The sequence below is a fragment of the Giraffa tippelskirchi genome, chromosome 12 (assembly GCF_054371585.1).
Source record: "Giraffa tippelskirchi isolate mGirTip1 chromosome 12, T2T-mGirTip1v1.2.pri, whole genome shotgun sequence".
Lineage (NCBI taxonomy): Eukaryota > Metazoa > Chordata > Mammalia > Artiodactyla > Giraffidae > Giraffa > Giraffa tippelskirchi.
This window is the reverse complement of record NC_137286.1, coordinates 102,756,231-102,771,035: the sequence shown is the minus strand read 5'-3', so window position 1 is coordinate 102,771,035 and position 14,805 is coordinate 102,756,231. Positions and strand designations below refer to the sequence as shown.

Genomic DNA, 14,805 nt, shown 5'->3' with positions numbered 1-14,805 from the left:
ACAGTGGTCAGTGGAGGAGCAGAAATTTTGAAGCCGTGTGTGTCAGGCTTCAAAATCTCCTCACATATGTGTAACATAGTTCTAGCTCTACTGCGTGTAGGCATGGAATGTAGCTTATGTGTGACTACCGTATTTGTAAGGTCAGTCTTTTTTTCCTCATGATTCATCTTTTTTTTTTTCTCGGTGACAGTTCACTTCACTGCCTTTCTGTCTGGAACTTTAGATATTTCTTTGCATTGATATCTTAATCTTGACCCAACATCTTTGTGGAAGACAAATTTTGTAAAAAGAAGTTTTTTTTACTTCTGAAAACAAAACAAAAAACCAAACCAAACCCCAAACCAAACAAAAACCTAAAGTGACAACAAAAACTTCCTCTGAGAGTTTCTACCTGGATCATTCATAATTGCATTTGTTCTTTTCAGTGCGAGTCCTGTGATTTCCTGTCTTTTGCTACTTAAATCTTTTATTTTCTACCAAGAATCTTGTGATATGAAAGAGTCTACTGAACACATGACATTTGTGAAACAGTGATTCTTCTAAAATACAGACTATACTAACTAGAGAATCAAAGAAACAATATTTCTTATACTGTGGAGGTAGCTAATAGGTAGCTATGGTGGAGGCTAAATTTATTTTTCACATGGCTGTTTGAAATATTGATAATATCTATCTGATCTCCCACTACTGCTTCTGTGGAGTTAGAAATAGAGTCTAGTCTTATATCTGATTTCTTTAAAACCCTTTTATTCCTTCCATGCTTGTAGTTTGGTGTGATCAAAATTTTGCCAGAAATTTGTATATGTGAAGAAGAGAAAAACACTCGGTTTTAGGAAGGCCAAATCTTCAGTGACAGAGAGATATACATCTACATGCAAAGATAGCAGAAGGCATCAAGACACCCTCAAAGTTTCAGAGGTCTCCTTAATCACCACACCCAGCGGTCTCACCCAGTACTTTGTACTGCAGGCCACCTTTTCATTTCAGTCTCTTTCCCTTGTGCGTGCTTGACTCTTTGTCATCCCTGCTCCTTGTGAGCTCCTCTTCTCGGCTCACGTGTTCTTTGCTCTGCCCTGTATGTCTAAGATTCTTAAATTTTTATTTGTATTAGAACTGGACTTCTCAGTTCAAGACCCACATCTTGATGCCTCCTGGTATCTTTGCATGAAGATGTATATCCCTCTGTCACTGAACATTTGGCCTGCCTAAAACTGAGTGTGTTTTTTTCTTTTTCACATATACTGCTGCTTTATATTCTCTTTATATTCCTTCTTGAGTCAGTGACTTCATCATCATCCCAGGCGTTGAGAGTACATAGCTTCATTTCTACCCTGTCATTTCCCATTTCTACCATGAGGAGACTCCTGAGGTTTGACTACCCGTTAATTGAAAGATGATACATTGGACAATTTACATTTGCCATCATATTAAAGCTTTACCATAATAATAACATATTATCCCCATTTAAAAAATACATAAATTGCAATTTAGAAAAGACTTATTGTTCATAAGTGATAAAGCTGGGGTTCTTGCCCAGATCTATTAAATTTTAACTCCTGATATTTTCCTGCTGTGTTGTCTGCCTGTAATCCCCATTCTTTAAAATTTCACAGTATCTTTTTCTTCTTGCCTTTTTTTTTTTTAACTTTAACACAACTAACATAGTTTATTCCCTCAGTGTATTTTCTGGATAATTTTTTTAAATCCCTTCAGGATCTATTCTGTCTTTCTAGAGCTATCTCTCTTTACTGTCCACACACACTGAAATTCAAATCATATGAAATCTTTCTTACCTCATATAATACAAAATACACAGCCAGTTCTCAGTTCCTTTTTATCTCTGTATTGCTGTTGTTGCTGCTGCTGCTGCTGCTGCTAAGTCGCTTCAGTCATGTCCGACTCTGTGCGACCCTATAGACGGCAGCCCTCCAGGCTCCGCCGTCCCTGGGATTCTCCAGGCAAGAATACTGGAGTGGGTTGCCATTTCCTTCTCCAGTGCATGAAAGGGAAAAGTGAAAGTGAAGTCTGTCAGTTGTGTCCCACTCTTAGCGACCCCATGGACTGTAGCCTACCAGGATCCTCCGTCCATGGGATTTTCCAGGCAAGAGTACTGGAGTGGGGTGCCATTGCCTTCTCTGGTATTGCTGTTAGTTGAGCCTAAAAAAACTTTCCTCCCTTTTCCTTTGAGAGTATCTCAAATGCTACCTTTTCTGTAAATACTTGCTCAAACACGTAAAAAAAAAAAAAATTTTTTTTTTTTTTTTTTTTTTACTGTTTTCTACTTGATGTTATTAACTGTTATTTCATTCTGTTTTAAACTTCTTTACCTGTTTGTCTTTTCCAACTGAATTGTAAGTATGTGTGACTAAGCATATGTTTATTTTTGTACCCTTAAGGTATTCTGCTTGTTTCTAAATGTCATGTTTAATTTTCCTTTCTTAGGCAATAAGTGAAATTTGTAGTAGTTTAAGAATTTTATATATTTTGAAAAATTGATCATAAGTTGTCTGGGATTTATAGCCACTGTATGTTACTATTGTTTAATTTAATTATCATAATTGATTTAGAACATAGGGTGGTGATTTCTTTTGCTATCTTAGAGGATCTTTTATTTTTTTTAAATTAAAATTTTAACATTATTGGTATATTCTTGATATTTTTCAATCTTCCAACCTGGTAATAGTCTTATTTCTTGACAGTGTTGTTAAGTGACAAAGCTCTGTTTTGTGTTTTTCTTATGGCCTCAGTCTGAACACCAAACAGGTGTTGTAGATGGAGGGTCACCCGAAACTCAGCATCAGCAGTTGTTTATTTCACTGAAGTGCAAGTTCACTTTCATCTTTCCTTAGTCTCTGTCCAGGGTGATTGCCCATTCCTCTGCCTGACCAATCTGTATGTGAAATCGAGATTTTTTTTCATTTGCACTGTGATTACACAATTCAACGGCCATTGTTCAGGATTGAAATATTTTATCACCTACCTTATAGAATTGTTGTGAGGATTCAAATTTCTATTTGAATCTATTGTTTGTATAGTAGATATTAAATAAGTGTTCATTCCTCTGATTTGACCTCATCACTTCTAAATTTGGTGTTTGTTTCTATTTATTTATGGTGGTATTTGTCATTTATATTCAGATGTGCATGGCCTTATAGTGTATATGGAAATAGGCTGTGACATTGTGTCTTTTAGGAGCTCTCATTTTGATGCTGATACACTTGAATAGTTAAAGTAATTCCTTTAAAAATGCTTTTTTGAAGGGTAACAGTGTGTTCCCAGCCTTCATGTTATTAGATGTCAACTTGAATGAAAGGATGGGAAAGGTGTGATTTTATAAACTTCTCAGGGAATTGCATGCTAAGATTTACCTAAAAGTAATGATGTGTTACATAAAGTCATACTCATTTTGTCTTTGACCTTTGGAAATAGTGGGGTTATGAATAAAAAATTATTAGTATTACTGTTATTTTAGCTTTACCCCCGAAGTGATGGAAATGAATGAAAACTGTGGGACTGTTGGGTGTATTAGTAGATTCATACTTGTCAGTGTCTCTTTTGATGGTGTTTTTCCCCTTTTGTCTGGTTGAATGGTATTTATTTCTTGTATTTAGTTTGTAAGAATGCTCACATTAAAATCTCTTGGCCCTCAAGTTCTGCTGTGAATTCTAGTTGCTTGTTACTGATGCTTTTACAACCCAGGGAGGTTTGGTAACTCACTGCATGTGCTTCAATCTTTAGTTACTGAGTTTGGTGTTATTTCAGGAGATTTCTAGTCTCCCAGGAAATGGGATCCTTTGGGCTTTAGATTGAGTGGATTGGGATTTAAAAGAGTGAGGCTTCAGTCTAGGATTCCTCAGGACTTTGAAAAGTTATAGAACTGTGGGACAGCTAAAATGACATGACTGTATATGTTCTGCTTTCTGACCCACAGCCCATCCCAGATCCTCTTCTTTTTTCCTCTTCTCTTCAGCTGCTATTCTAAACCTTTATCATTCACCTCACACCCATTCATCCTTTCTGTCACTTTTGAATAAATGACTTGTGTTCTTCAGAGAAGGGAAAAAAGAGCTCATTGAGAGTGAATAGCTTCACACGTTGGCTTTCTACCTATGGACAACACTTTCACTTACACACTTTCTTACAATTTTTCCTTGTGTTATAGAGAAACAAGTGTTTGTTTACTGTGTCCTTCAGAACCTGTGTTTAGCCCCCCTAGCAATTTATTTCATTATTTCTCCCTCTTCAGTTTTAGACAGTCTCTCCCTTGACATTGATTTCTTCCCAACTTGGTCTTCCAGGACCAAGGAATGCTACATGAGGAAATATTCTGTTGTCAGTACGTTTGGGAAACTGTGTGATAGAGTTTGAGACCTGCTTCCTACTTATTGCTGGTACTTTTTCACCTTGCATTCATCCCTTAATTCCCAGTGTTTTACCTTTCCCTTTTATCACTATTGGGACTTCCCTGGTGGCTCAGAGGTTAAAGCGTCTGCCTCCAATGCGGGAGACCTGGGTTCGATCCCTGGGTCGGGAAGATCCCCTGGAGAAGGAAATGGCAAACCACTCCAGTATTCTTGCCTGGAGAATCCCATGGACGGAGGAGCCTGGCAGGCTACAGTCCACGGGGTCGCAAAGAGTCGGACACGACTGAGCGACTTTCCTTCCTTCCTTTCCTTTATCACTATTGAGACTCTTTTTTGGTAAGTGTATGTAGTGACCAAAAGTCACAGCGCTTTCTTGACCTCTGCCACATCTGACATTGTCATCCATTTTCTTTCCTTGCAACTGTTGTTGTCTCTGCTCTGAGACTGTCCTTTATTATAAGTGTCTTCCAGGGACCTCGTGTCCTTTGCCATGCCCTTAGGAGCTCTCCTGGGCTCTGTCCTTGACCCTCCTCCTTTCTCTGCACATGGTGATCTCCAGTGCCTCCGTCACACATGACTAATGGATGTGTGTGTGTGTATCCTCTCAGTCCTCTGCACTCACTGTGAATACTAGCTGCTTCTGAACATCCTCATCTCTATGGCGTAACACTGAGCAGTCACTGAGTCTAAATTGAATACTTTTTAATCTTTTCCTTCACACCTGTTCTTGCACTCATACACATGTGTACACACTGCTCTCTGTCTTGCTGTTGCTATCACCCAGTTGTCTAATTTGTGAGCTCTCCTCAATTCTTCTGTCTTCATATCTCCCACTTTCTTTGGCCACTAAGGTCTGTTGATTGTGCTGCTTTGAAATTCTCTTCCCTGTTAGTGTTGCCACGGTAGTTTAGGCTCACTTTCACCTCTTACCTGGACTGTTACTGTTGTTATTCTCTTACCTGGTTTCCTGATTCTGGTCTTTTCTTTCAAAGCACTACCTGGGTGACTATCTGATCTTGCATGCATTTCCCACCTCTGCCTTCGAACATGCTCTCTGCTTGCTGTGTGTGCCCCTCTATCTGTCTTGACTCAGCAAACTTGTCTTTTAGGATTTGATTCAAGCATATGGTCTTAGGACCTAATTAGACAGCATGAAGCATTTGTGCTCTTTTCCATAGCACTTCACATCGTTGTCATTAGTGTATGTATAACTTACAGGCTAGCAGTGAATGGCACTCTGTAGGTACTTACTATTTAAAGTTTAGATATATGGATGTTCTGAGCTCTTGTGAGTGTTGGGTTCTGGGTACATTCTATACCTGTGAAATGCCAGCCTGTGAACTTCTAGAACATAGTGCCTATGTTTCAGGTATTTTGTTCTCTACAGTGCCTCGTACAGTGCCCAGCACAGTGTCCAGTGTCTTTTATTATTCAGCTAACTGAATGAATTAACCTGGATTAAACATTATCTGGTGAGATAAGTATATAGTTTCATGACATAAAATACTATTATGGAAAAATCTTTGAAAAGTCTTAATATATGTTAAATTTTGTTATTAAATATGGCAGGATTCTTGGTTAGAGAGAATGCCTCTAAGTAAATCTTACTATGAAAGTGACGGATTTTACTGTTACATAGTCCTGGATAGAAGATGTATGTGGGTACACAAGATGGTTATAGCTGTGTAGAGTAATTACTGCCTCCGTGGGATGTTGTGATGGTCTCACTCTCTTCTGAACTACTCATTAACTGACCTAAGTGGACATTTTTGCTTCTTTTACGGAGAGTAATTTTTTTTCCAACTTTATTGAGATAATTGACAAACAGAAAGAGTAGTATTAAGAATTAACTAGGTAGAATATTGAGAATGCCTCTGTGATGGTTAATGGTTACTGTCATTGGAGAACTTTGATGAGTAAATGACTTAATGGAAGAGGAACATTTCATTCGTTTTTATCTTTAAATGCCTTCTGTCCTTCAGATGAAGATGTTGCTTTTTTATATCCATTGGTTCTCCTGGTCTCAATTTGAATATTGCATATACTCTGTGAATTGTGAAGATTCAGAGATGATGATATGCAAAGAAAAGGGAATGGTATATATGGCTTCATAATTTATAACTCTTAAACTTTCTTAAAACGTTTTTGTAAAAATTATATATGCTTATTGAAAAAACTTCAGATACTACAGAGAAGTACAAAGGAGGAAGCAAAAATGTCCCAGGTTTCCTCACCACCTAGAGATACAATCTTATGTCATTTTAGTGAGCATTTATCATTAGAATCCTTTTACACACCTGTGCCCATGCACATAGAAACATCCTTCCTTCCTTCTCCCTCCCCCTCCCTTTCTCTTAGGCATATGCATACCATTTTACAAATAGCAACTTAGCATAATTGCTGTATTGTAGCCTAATTTTATTTTACCTTTTCTCAATAGTGGTATGGGCCTCTTTTCATGGTAAATAAAAATGTATCAGTTCCCATGATTTTTAATAGCTGCACACAAGTGTACCATAATCCATATGTATCATAATGTACATAATTAGATCCTTTTTGATAGATATTTTAGTTATCCCTCCCCCCACCCCTTTTTAAAAATCATTTTAAAAAAATTGCTAACTGGAATCTTTTCTGCTTGTGTGATTTTTTTTTTCCTTTGTCTAAATTCCTAGATGTGGGAATACTAGGTCAGAGTATGTTTGTGTTTTATTTTGATTCATAGTATCAAACTGTTCTCAAGAACAGTGTTAACCATTTCTGACAGACATTGTGAAAGATGAACTAATGAGCCCCTTTGGAAATCTATGTGCCTGTAGTTTCACACTCTTATATAGGGAGAATGACTGTAAGCTGATTCATGGAAATTTTTTTACTTAACTCTCGCATACATAAGGCTTATTACTAGTTGAGTTTCACCTGGCAGGTTCTGACATATACCTGCTACTTTCCCCTTAGTGGTGGTGGTTTATTCTCTAAGTCATGTTCGACTCTTTGCCACACCATGGACTGTAGTCTGCCAGGCTCCTCTGTCCATGGAATTCTCCAGGCAAGAATACTGGAGTGGGTTGCCATTTCCTTCTCCAGGGGATCTTTCCGACCCAGGAATCTAACCCAGGTCTCCTGCATTGCAGGCAGATTCTTTACCAACTTTCCCCTTAAGATAGTCAAATTATTAGTAGGAGAACTTATACTTAAAAGAAGAATGGTGTGAATCTCTTGAAGGCACTAGTAATCAACTGTCCTTTGTCCTTCACTGTCCCCACCAATTTGAATCTGACTTATTTAGAAGATCGTATTTCCTCCAATGAGGTGTTTTATCAGAAGGCCCAGTTTGCTTCAGAAAATTTGTAAATTGTGACTCTAGACTATTTTTCACAATAGTAATAGTGTTATATGTTAACTTCTAACTTACAAGATGCAGCTTGACTCTTCTTAAGTAGATCAGTTTCTGAATCACCCAGAAGTTGAGTTTATTTTGATAAATTTTAAATTGACCATATTTGGATATGCTTGAAATATGGAGAAATAACCCATTAAAGCAAAAAAAAAAAAAAAAAAACTTGTGTAAATGTGAACGTGGAGGTTCTGGTTAGCCATTTGACTTCTCCTTTCTGTCTCACCCTGTTCCTCTTTCTCCTGTGTTATTTATGAACACTGAAGACAGGTAAAAATAGCTCTGAATAGTGCTACTCTTTATGTCTGTAGGTCTCATCTTTTTATACCTTTTAGATAATTTTATCAAGGCAAAATTCTTGCCTCTTTCTGCCTTTTGCTCTTATTATCAGTATCCCCTCTTCTGCCTTTCTACCTAATTCATTATTCTGTGTCCTGCAACACACACATACACTCCCTTCTACCTTAAACATTAATCTTTTGAATTAGTTCCACCTGGGCCCCTTTGTCACTCCAAGGAGGGAAGAATAGTAAAAGATGGGCAATTGGAATCATGATGATGTTCAGTTGCCAAGTTGTGTCTGACTCTTTCTGACCCCACGGACTGTAGTATGCCAGTCTTCCCTGTCCTTCACTGTCTCCTGGAGTTTCATAGGTTCTTGAGAAAAGCAGATATGGCTGAGATTAATATCAACATTTTATCTCAGTTTCTCTTTTAATGATTTAATTTAGTCAAAGATTGTGGAGACTTTACCTGATCAGCCTGATGGGATTTCAGCAGTTAAGTCATTAATAAAACTTTCCTTCTCTTTCTTTCTTCCCATTTTTCCTTCCTTTTCCCCCTCTTCTTCTTTTTTCTGCTTTTCTATACTTCTTGTATCCTGGCTGAAAGTAGAAAATGAATTGGAATTGAGCAAGACTGGAGTCAGGTTGGTTCATTGGAATGATGGTGACCTAGACTAGGGTACTGACAGTGACATGGGTGGATGTAGTTGAATTTGAGAAATATTTAGGATGTAGAATAGACTCATGACTTGATGCTTCAAAGATACCTGCATTATCAAAAGGATGGTTGTGAAATAATTTATCTGTTTAGTAGAAAGCACAACAGAATTTGAGAAATCAAAATCATAATACATAAATAGTTTATAAGTACATCAAAAGAATTTTATAACTATATTCCATATGTTCAGGAAACTGGGGAAAAGATTAAACATGTTAGTACAGATGTGAAAAACATTTTAAAAAATTCAAATCATACTTCTAAAGTTTAAAACTACAGTGTCTGAAATGAAAAATATATTTGATGTAATTAATGACAGATTGGATATTGTATAAGAAAAGATTAGTGAACTGAAAGACATAGTGCCAGAAACTGTTCAAAAAACAGAGAAAAAGTGAGCCATGGGAGATCATGAAGCAGCCTGACACACTTTTTTTATTCCCTGAAGCAGGATAGGGCACACAGAAAAGATACTTTGAGAAATAGTGGGCCAAAAAAAAAAAAAGGAATAGTGGGCAGATATTTTCCAAATTGGATGAAAATGGTAAGCCTGTGGATCCATGAGCTCAGTGAACACAGGCACAAAGCAAACGTGGGAGACAAGAAAAACTGCACCTTGCACTGAGGCTCACCAAATAAGCAGCCAGGGGGGGAAAGATACTCATTTTTGAGAAATAAAGAAATAAATAACACCATATTTCCTGTTAGAAACAATGTGAACCATAAGACAGTGGAGCAATTAAAATACAGGAAGAGAAAAAAATGTCAACTTCGAATTTTATTCCTGGGAAAAATATGAGAATGCAATCCCATGAGTGCATTTAAAGACATGTGAAATTTTGAATAAAATGTGCAGTTTAGTTACACTTTACACAGTTACACATTGTTAATTTTATGATTTTGAAAATATACTCTGGTTGTGTAGGATGATATCTTTGGGGAAAGATGGAATTACTTCAAAATTACAATTTCTTAAAAAGCAAAATAAGTACCTTTTTAAACATGCAAGAGTTGAAAAGATTCACCAGCAGTAGATGTGTACTTTAGTAGACGTTAAAGTATTGGGTTGGCCAAAATGTTCATTCAGTTTTTCCTTTTATGGAAAATTTCAAATGACTTTATTCTCCAACCCAGTACTTCAGACAGAAGGAAGAAAATACTCTGTGCAATCTGGATCTGTACAAAGAAATGAAGAAAACTGGAAATAGTAACTACATAAGTAAATGTAAGGAACTTCCCCCTTATTCTGTAAGTCTCTTTGAAAGATAATTGACCATTGAAAGCAAAAATGGTAATAGTGTACTGTAGGGTTTACAGCATATGTAGAAGTGAAATATATGATGATTATAACAGAGTCTGGGAGGGGAGAAATGGAAGTTTAATATTGTGACCATGTTATACTATATCTGAAGTAGTTTAAAACTCAAAAGTATTAAGTAGTTGGTATTATCTACTGAATCATGTCCCTAAATTCTCGTGTTTAAGCCCTCACTCTTTTTAAGTTCTCTTAATGTGACTGTATTTGAAAATGGGTTTTTAAAGATTTAAGTAAGGTTAAATGTGGTTGTAGGGATGGGCCCCAATCTAGTATGATTGGTGTCCTTATAACTAGATGCAGAAATACCAGGCTTTCACACACACAGAGAAAACACTTGTTGCAGTGAGGACACCATGAAAGGATGGCTTTCTGAAAGCCAAGGAGAGTGGCCTCAGGAGAAACCGACCCTCTTGGACTCCCATTTTCTAGATTTGTGAGAAGATAAGTTTCCATTGTTTAGGCCGCTCAGTGTGTGCTGTTCCGTTATGGCCCCAGCGGACTAAGATGGGCAGAGGTAGGTTACGTATGTGTACTGTCAAATCTGTAATAGGTGATGGTAGAGACTTCAGTTCTCTGTCAATAATGGAAGAGAAAGAAAATCAGTAAAAAGATGGGAGACTTGAACAACTCTTACCAGTTTATTTGTAGGACGCTCTGTCCAGCAACAGCCTAATGAATATTCTTTTCAAGTGATCACAGAATATTGACCAAGATAGAACAACCAATTGGAACAAATCTCAGTAAATTTAAAAGGGTTCAGATCATGCTAATGTGTTCTCTGACCACAGTGGAATTAAATTAGAAGCCAGTTACAGATCTTTGAGGGCTTCCCTTATAGCTCAGTTGGGAAAGAATCTGCCTGCAATGCAGGAGACCTGGGTTCATTTCCTGGGTCGGGAAGATCCCCTGGAGAAGGAAATGGCAACCCACTCCAGTATTCTTGCCTGGAGAATCTCATGGACAGAGGAGCTTGGTGGGCTACAGTCCATGGAGTCCCAAGAGTCGGACACAACTTAATGACTAAATCACCACCAACAACAACAGATCTTTGGAGACTCTTAAAAGTATCCAGAGATTGAATAACACACTTCTTTGACATGTGTCAAAGAAGAATTAGGAAGGGAAATTTTAAAGTGTTTTGAACTGAATGAAAATAAAAACATGCCAACTGGTGTGGAATGTCACTGAAGCGGTAATGGGAGGGAAATTTATAGCACTAAATGCCTGTGTTGGAAAGGTTCTTGAAAGAGTGATCTCAGCTTAAGAAACTAGAAAGAGAAGAACAATTAAATCCAAAAAAAGCATTAAAAGGATGAATCTTAATGATGTGAAGTGAAAGAAGCTAGTAAAAAACTGAGTACATATGTAAGATTCATTCATACTAAATTCTAGAACATGCAGACTAGTCTATAGTGACAAAAAGCTTATCAGAGGCTGCCTGGAGTCCAGAGCAATGGAGCAGAGAGGAACAGGAGGGATGGGTTTCATACAGACTTACGGGAACTTTTGGGCATGATGGATGCAGTCTTCCTTGATTTGGGTAATGGTTTCATGGTGGTCCACCTATGTCAAGAGTTAACAGAGTTTACCCTGAAATACGTGTGATTTATTCTGTGTCGATTATATCTAAATAAAGCTGTTAAACTTTTACCAGTTCATTTATATTTCATTTGGAGAGTAGAAAGATTACTGAGAGCAGCTTATGAAGCCATTAAGTGGTAAAGCAAATGGAGCTCATTACAAGGAGCAGCACTGTGGAAGGCATTTTACAGTTTTACGAGTTTATTGTGTGTTTTTAAAAAGCCTGACCATATTCAGAACTAGTGGCTATTTCTCAATCATTTATCACATCACATTAAGACAACTTTGTTTTTTCAACAGATCTTTTGGCAGGTTTGCAGTGAAATATTACATAATATTTTATGTTGTGTTTTTATTCAGTATAAACCTCTTCCTGTCATTCTAATAAAAAAATTAATGGCTGAACTTTTTATTGTTGCACTGTTTATTAAATTAGTCTCTTAATTCATGGGACTAATTTATTGTGTTCTTGATAAGTACTCTTGTTTGTAGTGGAGTCCAACAGACTATTAAATACTGAATTATACTTTAAAAGGAACAGTTTCCATGAAATAATATGATAGTAGGAAAGCATAAAGTTATAAACTAGAAACATCATCAAAAAATTACTTCATTTGTGGGACTTCCCTGGTGGTCCAGTGATTAAGATTCTGAGCTCCCAATGCAGGGGGCCTGAGTTAGTCCCTGGTCAGGGAACTAGATCCCACATCCTGCAACCAAGAGTTTGTATGCCGCAACCTAGGGTTCACATGCTGCAACCCAGAGTTCGCATGCCACAACTAGGACCTGGCACAGCCAAATTAAAAGAAAAAATTGCTTCATTTGTTAAAAAACAAAAATAACTTTATCCGTCATTTGTAAAATAGGACATATTCTATCATTTTGGTTGGGATCTGTGAATTGAAGCATTAATTATTATTTCATTCAAAATATAATGCTAATAACTACAACAGTGCTTTTCAAGCTAAAGGTCAGGACTCTTCGTATACTTCTGTCTGGAGAGTGTAGGCATGGGTCATATCCAGATGTTGGGGGTGGTCCCAGTTTGAGGAACTCACTAAATGCACTTGGTTGTTTTGGGTGTGAAAGTTGCAGGGTGAATTTAAGTGTGTGAGAAACCAAAACTATTGATAAATTCTCACAGCGTGAATGTTTGCTATTTAACTTATATAAACATTGATTTTTTTCCCCCTCAAATGTACACTTAGAGCTGTTTAAGATATGAATGAAAATTAGGATTTAAAATATGAATAGAAATTATAAATTATGAATGGAAATATATGTATGTTAGAAAACCCACAAGTTTAATATAATAGGAGCACGTTTGGAGAGTTATGACAGGCTTGTCTAAATCATAGGGCAGGAATAATAAAACCTTGATTTTTTTTCCCCACTATTAATCTCCTCATTTATTCCATTCTCTTTAGTGTTGTTGAAGTTAGACAAATTTATATAACCCAAGTCTTTGAGTCTTCTTTTATATATAAACTTCACTTCCTAAAGCTGAAATAAATTGCTTATTTTCTGGTTAATAGCTTATTCTCTGTTAACAAGATACTAGTTTTAGTTACCAGTTTTGCCTTATCTCTAAAAAACTATTCTTTTTAATATGTTAAAGGTGTGTGCCTATGCTGTTTTGTTATTTTATAAAACTTACTTCTGTTGTAAACCAGTTATATGAAAGTGGTTTTAAGAATGCATTTTTTTATTGCACTTACTATTTTAACTAATTTTATCATGAAAAAGTATTCTCCTTTCTACAGTAATTTCTCATTAAGTATTTTTGATAGTTCTCTAATCTAGCTAGAGGAATTTGTATTATTTGTTAATAATAGTAGCTCTGCTCTCTTATTCCTAGATTTTGCTTTTTTGTGTGTGTTATACTTACTGTGTAATTCTTTTTTCTGCCATTTAAATCCTTTAACCTTTTCTCACATCTCAAATAAACTCATCTGAAATAAAACAAACTCGCAAACCACCTATCCAAGAGAAATAAATGCCTCGCCATCTTAAATCAGGGAAAAAAAGGAGGGAGGTCTTTAGGCCCTTCTTTTTACTTTTTAAGTAAAATTCACTGCAGGTGAGTTTTTTGGATCTTTGGTTGTTGAATCCCTGAAATTTGCAGTTTAGTATAAATTTTCTTAGTTAATTTTAATAATCTATCATAATACATTTGAAGACCCTCTATAATTTGTTATAATGACATTTTATATATGATTTGCTTGGAGAAAGTAATACAGACTTCCCTTCTTTTTCTCCTTTATAGGATCCCTTAAAAATAGTCTTTCAGATGAATTTAAAATAGATTTGATTTAGAGAAACTCAGCTTTGTAATCAGTCTCCTGTTCATGGTAAATGTAAGGTATAAATGAAATGGAAACTAGATAATCTCTGTGTGTTAGGATTAGATTAGCTTTAAATTTCTTTGTCTAAATTTACTGTTTCTTAGTTCTCTTATAATCCTGAAGTCCCCATCTCTCCTAGGCATTTTGAGCTCTTGTTACCAAGTTACCTGATTGATTTTATTTTGACTTTCTTCTTCTAAAATAGTTTTAGCACTCACTGGTGCACGCTGGTTTAGCTCTGAAGTGATCCTGTTGATAACCATTTATATCTAGGGATTACTACATCAATAAAATGCATGGGCTCATTGGCCACACTTTTAAAGAAGATGCCAGTGTTTTTTAAAACTTGAGCATTTGGAAGATTTTAAAATAGACATAACTGACAGGAAAATATATTTTGATTCAGTTCGGATTCTTTTTTTTTCTTCAGAATTTCACATTTTAGATATGGCAGTAAGAGAAGTTCTAGTATTAAATCTTAATACTAGTATTAAATATCTATTATTAAAATATACTAGTATATCTAGTGTATTTAATTTTTGCTGGAACATAACTAGTAAAATATCATTTGCTTTAGAGTTTACAATGAAGTTAGCCTGTAAACTTGCTGTTTTCCAAATCTGGTATTTTGAACTCGAACTTGGCAATTTTAAATGTCATTCATTTCAAATAAGGAAGTTGTCCTTGGATTGTACAGTAATTAGTCCATCTTTTTATTTTATGCCTTCTATGGAAATGTGTTTTTCCATTCTAATGATCAGTTCTGAAATACTTTAAGTGATTAATTTTTTTGCATTG

At 36.1% G+C, this 14,805-nt stretch overlaps 1 protein-coding gene and 1 long non-coding RNA gene across 22 annotated transcripts in view; both read left to right on the top strand.

The window, feature by feature from the left end:
• Positions 1-14,805, top strand: part of PAN3 (poly(A) specific ribonuclease subunit PAN3) — a 123,194-nt gene that overhangs the window by 43,997 nt on the left and 64,392 nt on the right. The window lies entirely within an intron of this gene.
• On the top strand, positions 2,828-7,926 carry LOC145529290 (uncharacterized). The gene is made up of 2 exons (XR_014071099.1): positions 2,828-4,491; positions 7,483-7,926. It is a non-coding gene; the product is annotated as an uncharacterized LOC145529290 (long non-coding RNA).